Raw genomic sequence first — 18,305 nt, 5'->3', positions numbered from 1 at the left:
ACCCTTGAAACAATAAAATAGAAAATGAGACAACACAAAAGTTTTAGAATGCCATAATTCTCCATTAATATTTCCCAACACTACTCTACTTATACAATGAAAGAAAAAATCTACTTATTAAAAATTTGAAAATTACCATATTTGATGGATTTTTGGGAAAAATAAAGTTTTACATTTTTCGTAATTTTCAAAACTCATCCTATGAATCTCGATTTTTCTCAAGAAAAGCCCCCAACTAAGGCAAGATGAATTGCCAACTAATCAACAAAAATAAAAAATATGATTTCGCATTTATTACAAAAAAGAATTTTCTAAAAAAGGTCTAAAAAACATAAAAAAGCCAATTTTAGAGGCCAAGATGATATTTTAGACTCCTGAAAAAATGTAAAATTTCAGCCAAAACTCACATTCAAGTCAAAAGTTATGACCCCCAAAAGTAAATCTCGACGAAAGCCCACATCTAAGTCAACAACCTTAACCCTTGGATGTCGTTGCATCACCTTCTCTTGTAGCCTCATAATAGAGGGTAAAGTGGGATTTTAAAGATGAGGTAGAGAAAATGTGTGTGTGTGTGTGTGTGTGTGTGTGTGTGTGTGTGTGTGTGAGAGAGAGAGAGAGAGAGAGAGAGAGAGAGAGAGAGAGAGAGAGAGAGAGAGAGAGAGAGAGAGAGAGAGAGAGAATAAATATATCATCATCATTTATCTCATCAATTTTATGGATCCTGATATTGATTTTTAGACTCTTTATTTTACTTATTATAAAGGTATCTTGTTCACTGGCTCAAAACTTGAAAACTGATTTGTGAACTAGGAGTTTAGTTTTTCAAGAAGGCTTGGTTATTTAGATTTCCTATATATTAGCTTAGCTAAAAACTAATAAGGGCTTGGAAAAAGTGGGTGCTAGCAAAAAAAAATGGTTTTGATTTTATGTTTTTGAATGAAATGATTCGTGTATATCTCTGAATATCTCTGAACTAGAATGTCTTGTCTACAAACATTGATTAATAAAATTAATATATAGAAGTGGTTTAAACTTATATATTTGGATTCATCAAATGTAAGTTTCTATGAGAACATTTCATTTTATGTCATGTGTTGTTCCAATTTAGAGTGAGGAGGCATGCCATTGTAAGGTATAGTCCTATACTTTAAAAGAATTTTATTTTTTGGAATTATAGATAATGGACAACTTCGGTTTTCTAGGTATGTGATCAATCTCCTTGATTTCTGATATTACTCTTCATGTAGAAATGATCTAAGCGGCCTTAAGTGATTTTGGGTTAAAGTAAATTTCTCTATTAATTTAATAATAATTTATCAAAAATTTTGTGGAGGGAGTTGGACCTTTTAGTAAAATTCAAAGGGGGGTGATTATCACACACTTATCCAATCATTGAATAATTATTTGTAACAAAAATAGGGTGATAGAGTCAATTTAATATTTGTAAACAAAGGCACATATACTAACCAAAAAAAACCAAATTTGAAAACTAATTAAATACTAAACTACTAAACTATATTTAACAACTTAAATAAACCTAAACCATACCTAGCATCAATGTCTATGCCTATAACCATACCCAAAGTAATTTTTGAATATCACAACATAAAGGATTTCATTTATTGCCATCATTGGCATCATAGTGAAGAGTACAATAATGTTTATATTAGAGTTGCATAGCGAAAGTTGGATGACTATGTGTTACAAAAGAGATTTGATGTCAATTCGCATGCTCTACTTGTGCTTTTGATTTGGGATTGACAAATTGATGGTATGGATTGGATAGAAAATTGGTTAAGGAAAAGAAATTTTTGGGTGGTGAGGATTTGTAATGTCCCTAATTTTTTCTAAAATATTTAATTAGGTCAATTAAATAAATGGTCCTAAAAAATAAAATCAAAAGGACTTATTTAATTAATTGATTTAATTAATAAAGGGACCTACTCTTTATTTTATTTTTTCGTAACTTGTCGACCTATCACAATTATTGTAATCCTATTGGGAAGCTTCCTCAAAGCCCTCTATAAGGTCATCTTGTAGGTTATTTTGGACATGTGATTTGGATTATTTTATTGTCTGGGAATTCCTCTGTGGAGTTCTATGTTGTTTTCCACTTCAGAAGCGAGAGATCTTCACTATTTGGCTTTTACAATTTTAGTGAGATTCAACCCCACCCTATTTCATCCTCTATACTACATGTTTAGATTTGGCTAGTTTTGGTGTCATCTTTGTCTATAGTATAATTTTGAGAATTTTCTATAATTTATTACATTTGTACATGTGGCTTAGTTTTGGTATCTGGTGAATATTAGGCATTAAGTGATTCATACTTGTCTTTAATTAGTTGAATCTCACATTAATAACTTCTATCCCTATAGCCTTTACCTCCATTTTTGTAGGTTTTGGGTTCATGTTGAATGGCATTAGAGTCCCTCGAATGTGGCCTTGTCTCCCTACAATGAAACCTTGGCTCCTTATGACATGGCCTCAGGATACCTCCCATGTGTTTCCCTTGCATTGTTTTCCCTTGAGTGATTTCCATCAAGCACTTTCTATTAGGTGGTCTCCCTCAAGTACATTCCCTTCAATATTTTCCCTTAGGTGGTTTTCCTTGGGCACTTTTCCCTTAAGTGGTTTCCACTAGGTACTTACTTTCGAGTGTATCATCAAGAACATTACAAAAATTATAATACTTGGGCAAAGAAGATGATAACTATTATGGTTGCAAATGATTTGTGAGAGTTTTTGCTTAATGGATTCAATGATGTGAAAGAACCATCTCATTATGATGCCCTCATAAATAATCAAAAGACTCAGTGGAAGGGGTCAAGGAGGAAAGATGCAAAAGCAATCAGATTGATTGAGGCAACCATGGAAGAGATTATTTTTCCAAAAATTGCAGCAGCTAACTATTCAAAAGAAGCATGGTATATCCTTCAGATTAATTTTAGAGGGACTAATAAAATCTATGTGTTGAAGCTATAGATGATTAGAAGAGAGTTTGAGAATCTTCAAATGAAAGAAAATGAGTATATTGCAAAATTTAGCTCAAGAATCTTTGGTTTGATAAACCAGTTGAAGTCAATTGGAGAAGAATATGAGGAGAAAATAATAGTGGAGAAAATTTTAAGAAGTCTACCCCAAAAGTATGATAATCTTGTGATGACCATTGAAGAGGCAAAAGTCTTAACCACTTTGACTATGGATGAGTTGATGGGTATTCTCCAAACACAGGAGCACCAAATTAATAGATGAAGAACATCTTCCCAACATGAAGATTTTAAAGCTCAAACCAATGCAAGAGGTAGTGGGAGAGGAAGAAATGGCTTTGGGAGAGGCTCTAGAGGTAGAGATCATTGTAACTCCAAAAAAAGAAATATTGGAGGAGAAGCCTTAGGACAAGAAGCTAGCCAAGAGGAAGCGAGAAACTCTCAAAATTGCTCTAGAGGAAGCAAGAAAAACTACATATCTAACAAGACAAATTTGGAGTGTTATTATTGCCACAAATTTAGGCATTATGGAAGTGAGTGCTAGAAAAAGAAAACTACATGGTTAAGGAAAAGTGCAAATGTGGCTTATGTGAATGTGGGTCCATAAGCAATTAGATGTAAAGAATGTGATTGAAGACTCATTCAAGCTATGGCATCCTAGTTATGGACATCTTGGTTATGTTAGTTTAAATTTATTATCCAAGAAAAAAATGGTAGATGGTTTGTCAAAAAATGTGGAGTGTTTATAGGCTTAAAAGAGATATTTATGGGTTGAAATGAGCTCCACTAGCATGGTACAATATGATTGACTTATATTTGATGAGAAATAAATTTAGAAAGAGAAATGGTGGGCCCACTCTTTACATCAAGGCAACTAATGGAAAAGTTTTAATTATTTTCTTATGTGTAGATGATTTAAATGTTACTGGGAATGATGATTTCCTCATCGCTGATTTCAAAAAGGCCATGAAAAGTGAGTTTGAAATGATAGATTTGGGTCTCTTGAAGTATTTTATAGGCATAGAAGTAAAATAAGTGCATGTTGGCATTTTTATTTCTCCAGAAAAATATGCAAATCAGATCTTGGGGAGATTTAAAATGAAAAAAGTAAGGCAACACAAACACCAATAGCCATAGGTCCAAATTTGAGCAAGGAAGATTGCAACAGTAATGAGAATCGAACATTGTATAAAAGTGTGGTTGGAATCTTGATGTATTTGAATGAAAATTGGTCCTATATAATGCATACAGTAAGTCTAATTTCTAGATTTATGGAAACTCCAAAAGACTCGTATTAACAATAGGGAAAGAGGATCCAAAGGTATGTGAATGACACCAAAAGATTTAGTATTTTGTATACCATTGAAAATGAAATTTGGTTGGTTGGTGAAATAGATAGTGATTGGGTTGGAAGTTTGGATGATAGGAAGAGCACTTCTATTTATGTATTTCATATGGGCCCAAGTGCAATTTCATGGGCATATAAGAAGCAACCAATAGTTGCTCAATCTAAAATAGAGGATGAATACATAGTGGAAAATGTAATAGCATGTCAAGCTATTTGATTGAGAATAATCTTTGAGAATTTGAAAGAAGAACAAGGGGATGGAACCATAATTTATTCTAACAACATTTCTAAGTTAGTTGGCAAGAGCGAAGTGAGTCCTTTGTCTTCCATCAAATTGAAACAATTATATCTATTAGTGTATGACACCTCCAATAGAATCTAAAATTTTGTCATGAACCTTTTTCTTCATACTTAATCTCATGGAATTTTTTGATCCAAAAAATTGAATAAACAAATTTTCTTAAATCTTCTCTTCTCTTGTAATGTGTCAACCTATGATTCAATATTGAGGGTTTTTATTTAGAGTAGGATTTCTTTGGAATCACATTTATCATGTATTCACCTTTAATTCTCTTATTACTTGAAATTCATTGATAGTTGATATAACTTGAAATAAAATCAATTGAACTCTAGATTCTATAGTTTATTTGAAGATCCAAATGAATATTTGACTAAAAAAATTGAAGTGCTGTGAATTTGTAGATCTTCATGAAAATTTGATTAGATTTTAGGATTCAATACAATTTTGAGGAATGCATTCCCCATGCTCTATATCCCTCAAAATTTCATATTTTCACATAACATTCCAAAATTTGTAATTTTTAGATACTAATAGTTTACTTAAAATTTATCTTAATATCTTCTTCGAGGGAATATACTTCTATAAATATTGATGCAGTTGAAGCAGTCAACCACTACTATATGATTGAAGATATGGACATGGGTAGTTATGGTATGGTTACATTTGTCCTCACTTATAGCTAATATTGGTCATAGTAATGTTTGTTTTTGTTTAAGACTCTAACCAAAATTATTGAAATGATGTTTTACGCTAGAGAGCTTTGTTGGTGAACCTTGTCAAGATTATTTTGGGATAAAATGGGATTGATAATAATTCTATAGGTTTTTCTCAGGGAAAATTGTTACTCATGAAAAAAATTTCTACCCTTGCATTAATTTTAACTAGGTCCATAAGTATCTATGTCCAAGGGTGAGGATCAATGAAAATTGTAAAGTGTGTTTTTATTCCTTATTAGGTTTACCTACTATTTGATAAGAATTCATAACCAACTTTATAATTTGTTTCATTTTATATTTAGCAATGAAGGCAAGCAAGTATTTTTTTGATTTAAATAGCTTAGTTTTGATTATTGTAATTTGATTACTTAATTTTGATTCTTAATTTATCCAATATGTGTTGCACAATATACTACTCAATTTTTTTTCTAACCCAATGGGATATCTGTTAAGAAACTTGAGAACATGAGGTTAACTAAATTAGCATACTCGAGCTACTTAGCAAAATAATGATCAATTCAGTCAAAATAGGAACCGCTCGACCAAAATGAACACTAATAGAAGGCTGATCAAATGTTAAACCTTGGCAAACTAACGTGTTAACCCACCATGATAAATTAACAATAAAACTCTAGAAAATATACAGGGGTTGAACAAAGTTTGTTGCTCTATTTTTCCTTACAAACAAGCACACAACATAATAAAGAAAATGGAGAGAACACAAACAAAAGAGCTACATATATGCAGGTTTTCTTGCTTTCTTTCTCTCTATTAAACTGACATGAACTATTAGAAATCTATAATGGAGTAAACTACAAACCCGTAAAACTATAATATCTACTATCGTTGTCGACAAAATAAACTTGTAGCAATATGTGATTGCATACAATAAAACTAGAGCAATCACTACTTAGACAAGTAAAACTTTCACTTTCAAAAGCACAAAAGATTTTAGAATGTTGCTACACACTCTAATATTCTTTTTGCTACGATTGTTTCCTTCCTAACTCAATTGAATATATTTTATGAATAAATAAAAATTCCCCTATTTTGTCTACTTTTTTTCCATACACAATAAATTCTCACTCATTTTCAAATCTCAAACTTACATACCCACAATGAATACATTGACTATTAAGGTTGGAGCATTAGACTAAATATGGGAATCTCAATCTTATAATAGGTAGGTGAATGAACGGCTCAAGAGACAACTGATTAATTTAAAATTCCAAAACTTCCCCTTTGTCTCAAGCCAACAAATAAGATAACTCTTGACCCAAATTAACTACGCCTAGACTTCTTCTTAGGCACACAAAAGTTTCTATGCCCAATGGCTTGGTGAGTATATTCGCTAGCTACTGCTTAGACTTACAATATTCTATTTTAATTTCACCATTCTCAACCACGTCTATAATAAAATGATACTCAATTTCAATGTTCTTACTTCTTCCATGAAACACTAAATTCTTTGTTAGAGCTATTGAGGAAATGTTGTTAGAATAAATTATGGTTCCATCCCCTTGTTCCTCTTTCAAATTCTCAAAGATTATTCTCAATCAAATAGCTTGACATGCTATTACATTTTCCACTATGTATTCATCCTCTATTTTAGATTGAGAAACTATTGGTTGCTTCTTATATGCCCATGAAATTGCACTTGGGCCCATATGAAATACATAAATAGAAGTGCTCTTCCTATCATCCAAACTTCCATACCAATCACTATCTATTTCACCAACCAACCAAATTTCATTTTCAATGGTATACAAAATACTAAATCTTTTGGTGTCATTCACATACCTTTGGATCCTCTTTCCCTATTGTTAATACGATTCTTTTGGAGTTTCCATAAATCTAGAAATTAGACTTACTGTATGCATTATATAGGACCAATTTTCATTCAAATACATCAAGATTCCAACCACACTTTTATACAATGTTCGATTCTCATTACTGTTGCAATCTTCCTTGCTCAAATTTGGACCTATGGCTATTGGTGTTTGTGTTGCCTTACTTTTTTCATTTTAAATCTCCCCAAGATCTGATTTGCATATTTTTCTGGAGAAATAAAAATGCCAACATGCACTTATTTTACTTCTATGCCTAGAAAATACTTCAAGAGACCCAAATCTATCATTTCAAACTCACTTTTCATGGCCTTTTTGAAATCAGCGATGAGGAAATCATCATTCCCAGTAACATTTAAATCATCTACACATAAGAAAATAATTAAAACTTTTCCATTAGTTGCCTTGATGTAAAGAGTTGGCCCACCATTGCTCTTTCTAAATTTATTTCTCATCAAATATAAGTCAATCATATTGTACCATGCTAGTGGAGCTCATTTCAACCCATAAATATCTCTTTTAAGCCTATAAACACTCCACATTTTTTGACAAACCATCTACCATTTTTTTCTTGGATAATAAATTTAAACTAACATAACCAAGATGTCCATAACTAGGATGCCATAGCTTGAATGAGTCTTCAATCACATTCTTTACATCTAATTGCTTATGGACCTTATGGACTTTACAATTTTCATTGATCCTCACCCTTGGAAATAGATACTTATGGACCTAGTGAAAATTAATGCAAGGCTAGAAATTTTTTTCATGAGTAACAATTTTCCATGAGGAAAACATATAAAATTATCATCAATCCCATTTTATCCCAAAATAATCTTGACAAGGTTCACCAACAAAGCTCTCTAGCGTAAAACATCATTTCAATAATTTTGGTTAGAGTCTTAAACAAAAACAAACATTACTATAACCAATATTAGCTATAAGTGAGCTCAAAGGTAACCATACCATACCTACCCATGTCTATATCTTTAAAAAAGAGTGGAACATTACAAGGGTTTTGAATCTAATCCTTCTAGAGGCTTTTCTAAAGCATGGTCACCAATGCTTGTCACTCACTTAAAAATTACCGAACTTACTACATTAGTTTATTTCTTAATTATAGAGCCTAAAACCATTTCACAACATGAACTTTCTCACCTCCCACACACAATGAGACACATTTTCTTTGAGATTACATATCTCCTCTAAGTGTATCCTGTGCCTCCAATTATGTACACTAGATTCCCCTCTAGTCCTGTAAAAGCAATCATCTGCCACACAAATGATCAATCATATTCTTGTACATCACACACATTTCCTCTAAAAATTTACACCTTCATCAAATGTAAATAATACCCCCTTAATTTCTCAATAAAGAATTAATTAGAAATTCCCCAGCCATCTACTCCTTAAGGGACAAACATGATGTCAACCTCCCTCTTTTCATCAAAGACAAATGTAGCAAGCCCTCTATTTCTATAAGGGAAACAAATAGGGTGTTTCTCATATGATGTATCATTCCTAACTAAGAATTTATCCCAATATGATAGAAAATCTCCTATATCCATTTCCTTCATCCTATTATTCACCCTATTAATTTATATCTCTTTGATGCCACATTAAACTCTATAATTTATAAAACATTTGAAGTTTGAAAATATTAAGATCGTTAATATTTTTTTTTTAAAATGCAAGCAATGTTTAACATATATGCAAAGATAAAAATAATGACATTAATGATTTTTAAATCTTGCAAAATAATGCATTCACGATAGAAAATTTGAAGGCTTGCAAGAAACATGTTGTCTCAAACTATGCTACAAGTCCCATAATAATTAAAAATAATAATAATTGGCTCATAAAATAGATAATACTGAGGTGAGATTTTTCTTTGAATTGTTATCCCACATTAGTTTTTAAAACATGATATGGTTCTTAAGGTTCCAGAACACACAACATTGACTAATACATCTTCTCTAAGATTTAGAAATATAATATATACAAAATATGACATCAAATATCATTGATTTAGAATCCCTGACCCATATTGGGTATTTAATTTATTTTCCTACCTCATCTTATCAACCATTTCAATTGTGATTCTTAAATCACTATGAAAGAAGACTTGTTCATTTCATTTAATCATCTTTTTTAACGTGCACTAGACCTACTCTATATGCAAGTTATCCATTATTATCTAGTATGCACATAAGAAAGCATACAAGTCATCATTTCCAAGAAAGCTTGTAAGTATTATTCAAGGATTCAATTGTTCAATTATTAAGGAGAATACTCACATCCATTGTTGGATGATTTTCAAATTTTAGATCTACTACATTTGTGGATAAATCCTACATTCTACATCACACATCTATATTCAAGTAGTCATATATCTTTATGGATAGTATAACTAAATCCATCCTTATTACTTTGGTAAGTAAGGTGAATATTTACATTTATCTTACCATTTATACGCATTCTCATTTCAAGTTGAATTCCTAACATGTATTGACTAAGGACATTTATCCTCCTCCCCCCATAAAAAATTCCAAAGTAGCAAATTCAAATTTTATAACTAGGATTTCATATTTTTGTCAGACTTTTAGATTTATGTTTTCTTACAACACAAGTTAAGGTTGACCCATACCTCAATCCATGTTAACCTAGACCCTCCAGGTTGATCTTTACCAAAGAATCCTTGATTTTCAAGATCCACAGATCTTAGTTTTAGGGTTTTATATTTGTTTTTATTTTAGGTTTTGACATAGTTTGATAGCATATTTTTAGACTTTATTTGGCTTCACCTATGGGACCTCAAGTTTTGTTTATTTTTCATTTAATAGATTTTTTTTTAATTTCATGGATCTGATCCTTTTATGTTTTTAGCATTCATATACGCTTCTACATTTACTTACAATTTAATTAGTTAGTTTACCGTCACTAATCAAATCAATTAAATAAATAAAATTAAAGAGAAATAATACCTTATAGAAAGAGATCTATTGAGTATATATTTGGGAATTTAAATACATGAATTCAACATTGATACCCTTTGCATCCACTAGTTTGGGTAGTGCTAACCAAATTTGGGCCCTTTAGAAGGTTATGTTTAAAGGTCTCTCTTTCTCTTTCCCTAATATACATCATTTTTTCTTAATATACACTATATACTAACTTTAAAAAACTTTCATAATTTTTATTTTACACTTGTAAATTATTTATTAAACCTCATAATGTTCTAATCTATTCCTCTAGAAATTTACTTTAGTTATATCAGATTTACGGTAATGTTTCATGGTAAGATCAAGTCTACTTTCAAAGATATTATTTAATTTATTTATTTATTGGAAGAGGGGTACACAAATTTGAACTCAACTATGAAGGATTTACAGGCTTTCGAAATAGTTCAAACCTTTGCATGGCTCACACATGACATCTTGAGCTAGTAGATAACTTTGTGCCATTTGTAAAATGTGTTATATTAATAAATTAGGTCAACAAGTGAAGAGTTATAGTCTTCAAAAGTTACTTTTATTATTAGAAAAAAAAAATCTCCCAAAAACTCATGTGAGTTCCGAAAGATTTTACATGATTGTTCCAATGGAAGAAAAGATAAATCATCTCACTTTAGGGATGGTTAGCCTCAAAATAGAGGGTTATAATTTCTAGAATCATCTAGGGTGGTTAAAACCCTGCTATATAATGAAGGTCCCTAAGTTTATCTAGGGTAGTTCTAATGATGTATATGGTAGCTCTGGCATGCAAAGTATTGAAATCAAATGGCTCATGTGGCTTTATCATGTCATATTTCTCAATATTTTAATATCTTTTTATTGAAGATAATGGAAAGTAAGCTTCATGATTTTGCAATTTTTTATTTCTTGTAATTTTATTTTTATTCCTCTATGATGGTGTTCAAATGTTTATGTCAATAAGGGGAGTACCCCTCAATAACTAGTGTATCTACTTATTCTCCACCTCTCATAAATACATGCATTGAACACAATTATCCCTTTCCTTCTATCTTTAAATGGTTTTTTAATCCTATTATTTATCCTTCTTAAATTTATTTGGTTATTTCACAAACATTATTTATGCATACTTACAATAATGTCCAATTTTCATATTCCACCATCCCATATGTTTCTCATAATGCTCCAAATATTTTACTCATATTTCATATGAATATTTATACAAAATCCACTATAGAGAACCTTTCTCAAATCACTTCATCCTTGCAGTAATCAATTGTGTCCATTACTCAATCAAAGGACAAAATTCATACTTGTGACAATTCCAATCCTTATTCCTTAGATATCTATTATGGTTCCACAACACATGCCCCATTTTTGACTTTGGAAATGGGGACCGTCCTTTTCTAATTTTACTCCCTAACGATTGTTCCTTAGAATAGGTTATCTTCCAAGGTGCCTTCGGGAGTGGAACTCTTGTAGTTTAGATTTAGGAGTTTTTTTAGTTAGCATCATTCAAAATCGACCAACCAAGAATATCAAGTATTGCATTAAAGCTAAAGGTGCACACAAGCACACCCAACGCAAGTGCACACCCTAACAAGGTGTGCTATGTACACTGCCTTAAGTTATTTTTTAGATGTGCACTTGTGTACCTTCACAAGGTGCACTAGGTTTTCCCCTTTCTAGATGTACAAACCATGGTGCTTGACCTAGTCTGCACACCTGCATAAGTGTGCTAAGTGTTCTAGTGCACAATTGTTTCTTTTGTTAGTTATTGACCAATTTTTGTTATTTCTTTTTGTTAGTCGGGCCTAGTTTTTAAGAATTATGTTTACCGCCTAGCACTAGTATATTGATGTTTATCTTCTGTGTAGGTCATCATGGCATCCTTATTATCCATAACAATAAAGATTACTATGGTATATTGTATGTGCATATTCAACACATGTGCCTAGGTATTTTAGATAGAAGAAGTAGAAGGATTTCAAGTCCATGAAAATGTTGGAGTATAAAAAGGGCTTAAATCATAAAAAAATGTTAGGAATAAGTACACTAGACCTCATTTGAGAAAAACCCAGAAATTATTTTCAAATTGAGAAACATTTATGTTTTGTAAAATTGAGCACCTTATGTGACTCCCTAAAGATGTGTTAAGTGAGAAGGTGTTCAAGTACAAAGGTGCACTAACTTTAAAGGTGTGCTAGTATGAAGGTGTGCTATGTCTTAAGGTACGCTAGTGTACATATCCAAAACATACAGAGGTCTCGAAGATTACCATGGCTTCCTCATCTTCTGTAGTAGCTGACACTTTCAAGTTCCAAGGAGTGCCCAAGAATTCACACTTCATGGATTTTCACTTGGAAGTGAGAGATACCAAATGTTTTTATATGTTACACAAGATAATAACATAATAAGATTGATGATTAGATTGAGAATATACAGGTCAATTAAGAGGTCATGCTATCTATGTATGAAGATATCCAAGATATGCAAATAAAACATGCCCAACTATTAGTAGTGAATAAATACTATAGTTCAACCAGCTTAGAGATATTTGATGATGACTCCAAAACCAAACTATGCTATGTGAAAATAGTTGTACAAAAATTCAAGCATTGTTTCAAGAAGTATCCTCTAAAGATGATGTTGGATATATTTTTCAAACTGAGGAGACACTAAGGGATTTGGACTCTAAGCTAGATGATTTTATAGTTGTAAGGCAAGAAGTTCATGATTTCCATAGGGAAATGATGGAAAAGTATGAATCTTTAGACTTGTCAAATCCTTAAGAAATCATATCCACCATCCAAATGTTCAAAGGAGAACATCCAAACATCATTTTGGTTGAACGTCAACAAGACCTAGATGTTGGAAATTAAAAGTTGTTGGCTTAAAAAAAATTGCGTCACTTTTGGAAAATTGTCGATCTAGAAAAACTTTTGATATTTTTGGAAAGTTGTGGACTTAGAATTTTTTTGGTCACTTTTAGAAAATTGTGGACTTCTAAAAAATTTGTCGCTTTTGGAAAATTATGGAGTTAGAAAAATTAATTCACTTTTGGAAAATTGTGGACTTAGAAATAATTTAGTCACTACAGGAAAATTGTGTACATAGAAAATATTCTATCACTTTAAAAAAATTGTGAAACTAGAAATAAATACAGTTGCTTTAGGAATACTATATAATGAATAATAATTTTATTTGTTCATATGTTATATTATATATATATATATATATATATATATATATATATATATATATAGAGAGAGAGAGAGAGAGAGAGAGAGAGAGAGAGAGAGAGAGTAAATATATGATCATCATTTATCTCTTCAATTTAATGGATCCTGATATTGATTTTTAGACTCTTTATTTTACTTATTATAAAGGTATCTTGTTCACTGGCTCAAAACTTGAAAATTGATTTGTGAACTAGGAGTTCAATTTTTAAGAAGGCTTGGTTATTTAGATTGCCTATATATTAGCTTAGCTAAAAACTAATAAGGGTTTGGAAAAAATGGGTGCAAGAAAAAAAAAATGGTTTTGATTTTATGTTTTTGAATGAAATGATTCCTGTATATCTTTGAATATCTCTGAATTAGAATGTCTTGTCTGCAAACATTGATTGATACAATTAATATATAGAAGTGGTTTAAACTTATATATTTGGATTCATCAAACGTAAGTTTCTATAAGAACATCTCATTTTATGTCGTGTGTTGTTCCGATTTAGAGTGAGGAGGCATGCCATTGTAAGGTATAGTCCAATGCTTTAAAATAATTTTATTTTTTGGAATCATAGATAATGGAAAACTTTGGTTTTCTAAATTTGTGATCAACCTCCTTGGTTTTTGATATTACTCTTCATCTAGAAACGATCTAAGCGGCCTTAAGTGATTTTGGGTTAAAGTTAATTTCTCTATTAATTTAATAATAATTTATCAAAAATTTTGTGAAGGGAGTTGGACCTTTTAGTAAAATTCAAATGGGGGTGATTATCACACACTTATCCAATCATTGAATAATTATTTGTAACAAAAATAAGGTGATAGAGTCAATTTAATATTTGTAAACAAAGGCACATCAACTAAACAAAAAACACCAAATTTGAAAACTAATTAAATACTAAACTACTAAATTATATTTATCAACTTAAATAAACCTAAACTTGAAACTAAAACATATATAACCACTCCCCTATTATCAAAAAATTCTAAACTAAATAGAACCATATAGCTAAACCAAATAGAACAATAAATGAAATCAATCCATAATCCTAAATCAAATTATATCCATACACCAAAAGTAGTAAAAAATGAACCATGACCCTAATCAAAATTGAACACAAGGCCTTAAGCTAATGGTAACCTTGAACACTAACTATAACATCAATTGAATCCTAATACTAAACCTAATTAAAGACCACTCACATTAATCATGACACAAAGAGCATATTTATCTGGGCTTGGGCCAGGTTGCTTGTTGTGATCCCAATCTGGTTCCTTGCAATTATTTTAACTTTCTTTGGTCCTATCAATTCTACAGTTGGTGCTCTTTTGGTCAATTTCAATGTCTACAATATACCATCTATGGCATGCATGTTGACCTATAGGACAACCCTTGCTAGACAGGTAACGAGCTATGCTAAATCTAGCTCTTCAATTTAATAACTTAATAACCACACTATAGAGGTAAGGCATTCATATAATGTTATCATCTGATTTCAGAATTGACAATATAAATATGTTCTTCTTAATAGTTTAGTTAATTAAATACTAATTAGCATTCTTACTAACAAAACCAAATCTAAACCTATGATCATATGATTTTAGAACAACATGAATTTGTTGATGAATTTGTGGAAATTCTTTTATCATTATTAACCAATCAAAAAATGATTTTTGAGTTTTTCTTTTATTTTTTCTTAGGCAAGCATTTGTGGTTCTAGGTTCCTAACATCTCTCTTCCATGTGCATGTCTCAACAGACCTGTGTGGAAAATCCTCCATTTTCCTTCCAAGATGGACAACTTTTTACATCTTGAATACATTCATTCCAGGTTGGGTATTAATAGTTCGCTTTGGCTTTGGTGGTTGGGCAAGCATTATGAACTTTATCCAACAAATGAAAACATTTGGCTTGTTTGCAGAGTGCTATCAGTGCCCCAAAAGGGTGGCAACTTCAGCTACTGTTGCACCCCATCCTACTCTCTCTCTCATCATCTGAGGGTAATTCGGTAGCTCATTAAATACAAGAGACTGTTTCAGTAGGTAGATTGGTTACAATGGCAATTGCGGAAATGTTGATGGGTGATTGTTTTTCTGCCCTCACTAACACCGCATTTTGTGGTGCACTCCAAGGATGTTCTCAGTGTGGCCTTCTCCATTGACAATCACCAGATTGTGTCTGCCTTGCGAGACAAAACCATCAAGCTCTGGGACACTCTCAGCGAGTGCAAGTACACCATTCAGGCCGATGCTGATGGACGTTCCAACTGGATCAACAGTGTTCGTTTCAACCCCTCTACGACTAATCCCATCATTGTTTCTGGATCTTGGAATCGCAACTTTAAGGTCTGGAATCTCACCAACAGCAAGCTCAAGAACATGCTTATAGGCCACGATATGTCAACATTGTTGTTGTTTCGCACAATGGGTCACTCTGCACCAGCGGCAGGAAGGATGAGGTTACTATGCTCTGGGACCTTGCCGAGGGCAAGAGGCTTTATTCACTCGACGCAAGGGAATGCAACTCGCAATGCTGCAGATTCACAACTCAGCGAAAAAATGAATATATGTAAATAAATGCTCACGAGTGGAGAACACACTTTCTCCACTCTCCCCCTCAGCCTGCATTTACCCACTCAACGAGCACTAAGTTGATTGAAATTGGTTATCGATGACTGAAAATGGAACTTGGGGAAAGTTTTATGGGCGTAAGACAAGATTCAAATCCAGACCCGAAGCCTATTAAAGTAAAATCTCAGAGGAGATCCAAATTCAAGTTTTATGATTAATGATGATAGATTGTTTTTAGATTGAGCTCAAATAAGATCTTTTTCAAATCATTCGTCGAGCAGACCCAATGCAATAACATTTATGAGCAATCAAAGCCACCTGAGCCACGCAAAAAAGCCTATCGGCTAACAAGATCTTGTGGAAGCGAAGCTTTCTCTGTTGGGAGGATTTTTTCGCTGTGCTGGTAATGAATGTATTTTACCGTTTGTGGATGCTCCGCACTCAATGTGCCAGACTCATTTTGTCCGTTGCAGGTGCGCTGTAAATTACTCACTCCTCTACACATGTATAAAACAATGTAGAAACAGAAGTGAGAAATTCATTGTTCTTTGCATGTGAAAGCAGAAAAAAGTGGTAAAGAGTGCACTCATAATTCAATTACTAAGTACAGAAGGAGGTACCATGGCAGCAAAATCAACTGTCGATTTGAAGTTGAAAAATGCATTGGAGAGGAAAATGAAAGTAGAAGAAGACAGGCTCAGAAAATTGCAGGAGAAAATACAGAAGGCGGAAGAACGACATAAAATTGCAGAGGAGGCTGCTGCAGTCAAGAGGAAAAAGGAAGAAAAGAAAAGGAGAGAACGTGAAGAAAAACGGATGAAGCAACTAGAAGAAGTTCGGAAGCAACAGAAAGAAGCTGAGGAGCAACAACGTCTAAAGATTAAAGAAAAAGAATACAGACACAAAGCTTTGGTATGTGAATAGTAGGAGTTTTTCAATTGTTATTAACTATTATTATTATTTATTATGTTCGAATAGATTCAAACTAAGATTTCTTAATAAGAGGTTTGCAATTTTATCATTGCGTTGTAGTTTCTTGCTTCTAAATAATAAGAATTTTAATTAGACAAATTATATGCTAATTTTGAGTAAAGACTAAATAATTAAACAGGTTGAATATGAGCAAAAGAAGAGAGAAATGGAAGAAGAGACAAAGAAGAAGCGACGTATGCAGAAAGAAAAGGAAGCTGCTGAGCGCAGACGCCGCCTAGTAGAGGATGTGTCCAAGTCTACCAAATTTGTATCAATGGACTCAAATCACAGTAAGGAAGTTGTAACATTCTCATGCAAAGTTAAAATGCTAACTATGTTCTAATGAATGTGACTTAATTTTGTTTGTAATATTGATAAATTAGAGCTATCAGATTTCCACAATCTATTAGTGCTGTTATTTGTATTCTAGATTTGATTGTGTGAACAAATTTCTAAGATAACACTTTGGATCACACTCTGTGATCCATCATCAGGATGCTCCTTTCTCTTTCTTTTCTTTTGCATGCATCCTAATGATGGACCATGGAAAATTGTTATGTTAAAAAAAGTTTACACAATCAAATTGAAGAAACAATTAAGGATACTGATAAATTTTTCTTTTTTCTTTTTAAATATGCTCTAAGATTATTTATACAAACATATTTATGGTCAGTTGGTTTTGTTTATGTAGCTGTTGGTTTTGGTTATCATCTACTACTCGACATCTTTTTGGGCTCTGGTTTAAACTTGATCTTAATTTTTTGTTATGAGTTAGAACCCTTCCCACTTTAATTACTCAAAAACATATTTATGATATATTAATTTTTTGAATTGTTTGTGTACTACAGATGTTAAGCAGTCAATACTGAGCAGTGAGACTACTTCATATGAAATGACATCTGATGAAGGCTCGGAGGAGGAGGAGAACTATGACGATTTTGGTCCAGGAAAAGTCATTCAATCATGGACAAGGTATATAAGGAAGGAAAAGCTACTGTTCATGTTCCTTTTAACAAAGTATATTAAATTTCCTGATTTTGTTCTTGTAACCTTTGTTTTTTCAGAAAAGAGAATTTGATTCCTCTACTAATGAGTCAACAATATATTGATCCAGATGAGTTATTTTCTGGTTCAAAAACTGTGAATTTAAATGAAGGTATTTGACTACTCATGTTTGATTGAATTTAGTATTTTTTTTAATATTTAGGATTTCATACATTATTTTCTCATTTGTACTTTTTATCAATTAAAATGTTTTAATTTGACAGTTTTTGAATCTTGTGGATCAAATGTGACGCGAGATTTCAAACGGCGTAGTTACAGCGGAGAATGGGTTAATGACCATTTAACAGAAGAAGAAGA

General features: G+C 32.0%; 1 pseudogene; it reads left to right on the top strand.

Moving 5' to 3' along the window:
- The first annotated feature begins 15,194 nt into the window (after positions 1–15,194).
- Positions 15,195–15,973, top strand: LOC149550648 (small ribosomal subunit protein RACK1 pseudogene; annotated as a pseudogene).
- The last annotated feature ends 2,332 nt before the right edge of the window (positions 15,974–18,305 follow it).

The sequence above is a fragment of the Cupressus sempervirens genome, chromosome 7 (assembly GCF_028749045.1).
Source record: "Cupressus sempervirens isolate cs-2001-9-10 chromosome 7, ASM2874904v1, whole genome shotgun sequence".
Classification (NCBI taxonomy): domain Eukaryota; kingdom Viridiplantae; phylum Streptophyta; class Pinopsida; order Cupressales; family Cupressaceae; genus Cupressus; species Cupressus sempervirens.
Note: the sequence above shows the minus strand (reverse complement) of the source record. Positions and strands in the feature narration are given on the sequence as shown.